The 3330-nt window shown below is 32.7% G+C and overlaps 1 protein-coding gene across 1 annotated transcript in view; it reads right to left on the bottom strand.

Moving 5' to 3' along the window:
• The window catches only part of LOC124184816 (dynein axonemal heavy chain 1-like), a 67115-nt gene that overhangs the window by 49412 nt on the left and 14373 nt on the right, over nucleotides 1–3330 (bottom strand). The gene's annotated exons all lie outside the window — the stretch shown is intronic.

Raw genomic sequence — 3330 nt, 5'->3', positions numbered from 1 at the left:
ATTTACGCTAAAAAGTTTTTGGGCTTCGAGAAATTTTTTATCCAAAAAACGAATACATATTTTTTTTTACGAAACAGCTGCAGCCAACGGATATTATCTACGCTATACGTCCATAATTATGAACGATATCGCTGGATTTACGCAGGATCAATATACAGACATATGTAAGCTGCAGGTGGAGGCAACTTGTTTGCAAATAATAATTATCACATTTTACCGGAAGCAAAAAAGAAATATAAAAATCTGTAATAAAATCGCCTACAGCGATAAGCTCGAAGTTGGTCAGCTGTTGTATAATTAATGACTATCCATCCGCTGTGTCTGCTAAAAATTATCTCCATAATGTGTATATTGAGGTATTTAAAAGAACAGGCAAGAAAAAAAAAAAAAAGAAAAAACGAGAAAATTAATAACCACGGGCCAAGAAAAAATGTAAATAAATTAGGGCTGCAGGTCGCGTAAGGATCGCGAGAATTCCATTACATATAATTATTATTATTATCAATATATATATATACATCTATAAAATACAACTTAATACATAACGATATGTGTAACATAAGTCTGCGTAGTTAAGGAAAATCAATCAACAACGACACTGCGAGGAATGGATTAGAAAGGAAAAAAAGAACAAAACAATCAGTTCTATGTTATTACTCTGTTCCATATACTGTTTAATCGTAAATCGAACATTTACGTGTAATGCAACGATAAAGACGTAATAATTATGAATATTGTGTATTATATGTACTACTCAATGTGTTCTGCACATGTAATATAATCTTTGTTTTAAATTCGTTAAGCGAATAACGATGATAAGAGAAGAAAAAAAGAAAAGGAAAAACAACAAGCAACGTACACCTACCCGTATAAATGTTGTTGTAGCGTAACGCACGTGGGGATTGTAATTCTATCGATAGCCGCAAGTACACGCATAGAAAAATCTACCTAATACCGGTTTGAATAACAAATGTCGTAAATCTATTGTTACCGTGTTTACAACAAAAGGAATGCCGACGGCTCCCGCATCTGGCATTTGTGACAACTGCGAGAGATAACGGGCGAAACTTGCGAGGCGGGTGAATAATACACTATACGTTATATACGTAATATAATAATAATGATGACGATAATATCAAATATGTAACGAGTTCAAATGGTATTCCCTCCTTTTGTTCGACACTGAAAGCGTTGAACGCTTTACATACCTACATGTGTTACATGTGTAACACATGGCACAGCATTAATTTCTAAATATCGTACAGTATATGTGTATATATATATATACGTTATATATTAGGGCGCTTAGGAAAAAAATAATTTGCCATTTTCCACCACTGCAGCCCCTGTAAATTTATTTCGGGTTAAAGGAAAGGTTCTGTCAAACGTGAACGTTCTATGTCATGTAGAAGATCGCGCTCGGATGAATTTTCACTTTTATAAATTTTTTTTAGATTCGTGAAGTATCGTGAAGAATTTTTTTTTTTATCTGTTGCTTACATCAACGGCATCGTGAATTTGAATCACACATAAGATCCACACTTGTAACATCAAGTCTCCGACTGATGTTTGAGAAGAGTGTCCGACGAGTTTTTCATTACTAATTCAATATCGTAAAATAGTTACAATTCAATACGAACTTTTAATTTAGGAGAATAAGATTTCCCGATGATATATCGTTGTGTTACGGATCGTGTCCCTGTGATTGAATACAAATGTCAGAAAAGAAATAATAATAGAAGTGCTGCAACGTATTTCGTCGCAAATTCAAAATCTTGTGAAAAAAAGGGAAAAATCTGACGAGTGTGATTTTCCACGTGACGTAGAACACTCGCCTTTTCACAGAGTCTTTCTTTTAGCCCGAACAAACTTTTTAGGGGATGTCACGTTGGACAATCGTAAATTATTTTTCTTCGAAACACCCTGATATGTATATATTTTTTTCGGTTATATATCATGTACGTATGTGTAATATATTCCAAGTTGTATTCAGGTGTCAAGTAGATCGTGCTTACTTTCCGATTATAATATAGACGCGATTTTGTACGGATTATAATTGTATACCCTACATATATATAATATAAATGTGTAAATATCTTTGCGTACTATGTCCTTGAATACAATTATATGATTAGATAAATATATACGTAAAGTGCGATCATTTTCACGTAGGTAATGCTCGTAACGATAAATACCGGCGAGTACGCGGACGAAGGCCTAAATCGGATCACAGAAAAGCGAAAAATGAGGTAACTGTGTAAGAAAAATAAAAAAAAAAAAAAACAAAAATGAAAACTGTCAGCCTCGGGTTTTCGCGATATTCAAGCTCGCTTCGGGTATATGATATCTAACGCAAATATTTCTTTTTCCGATAGGTAACGCGAAAAACGGTGAACAAACAAAAATTTCAGTCCAGGTCGGGTTGCAAATATTTGTTTCTTTATTCCACGTCTGATCGGTTGAATAAACACTTGATGAAGTGAAAAAAATTTATGTACCATTGCCCCAAAAGCCAAATCAATCGGCTAACCCAAACGTGATGTGTTATTTAAACATTTTTTTTTATTCACCATGCTACTAAAGTGGTAGGTTTTTTTTTCTAACACTTCTTTGCTGCTTGTATGTATTATATTCAACACGAATTAGGAGAATCACTCTCTCGGTAATCGATCGATTTAGGTCCAACTCTCAGACAAAAAAAAAACCCTCGTTCTTAATTCAGGATGTACTATAAGAATTTATAATTATCTTTTATACGTAATATTAAATTAATACCGCATCTATAAATTGTAGACGACAGGTTTGAGCAGATTAATTATTCGTATTTTTCTGCTGTTTATCTGTTGTTCCGATATTCTGACGAAAATTGTTATTCCACGTAAAGTTTATCGTAATATCTGTAACGTACCCAAATAAATCAATTGGTATGATCGGTGGTATTTTTGAGACAGCTGCATTTATATGTCGTTTGAACAATTGCGCTGAAATATTATATGTGTATATTTGATAAGCTTGGCGAAAATTTAAACGTATTGAGAAAAGCTTATTTTCTTAATTTCTACTTATATGTCATTATCGTTGGTATTATTATTATCATAGATGTATTATAAGCTTATTTTTATACGAAATATAGTCGCTTGTTTATACACATAGATGTTATACTTATATACTATGCGTAATACGTGTATATTGTATAATTGCAACGCAGCAGATAATGAGATTAATTTACTTTACATACAAATCAATTAAATAATTGTATACCCGTAAAACTCGTATGATAATGCATTACTCCTATATATACATATATAGGTGTACCTCTAGTCTCTGTAT

This window comes from Neodiprion fabricii, chromosome 6 (genome assembly GCF_021155785.1).
Source record: "Neodiprion fabricii isolate iyNeoFabr1 chromosome 6, iyNeoFabr1.1, whole genome shotgun sequence".
In the NCBI taxonomy this organism is placed as follows: domain Eukaryota; kingdom Metazoa; phylum Arthropoda; class Insecta; order Hymenoptera; family Diprionidae; genus Neodiprion; species Neodiprion fabricii.
Note: the sequence above shows the minus strand (reverse complement) of the source record. Positions and strands in the feature narration are given on the sequence as shown.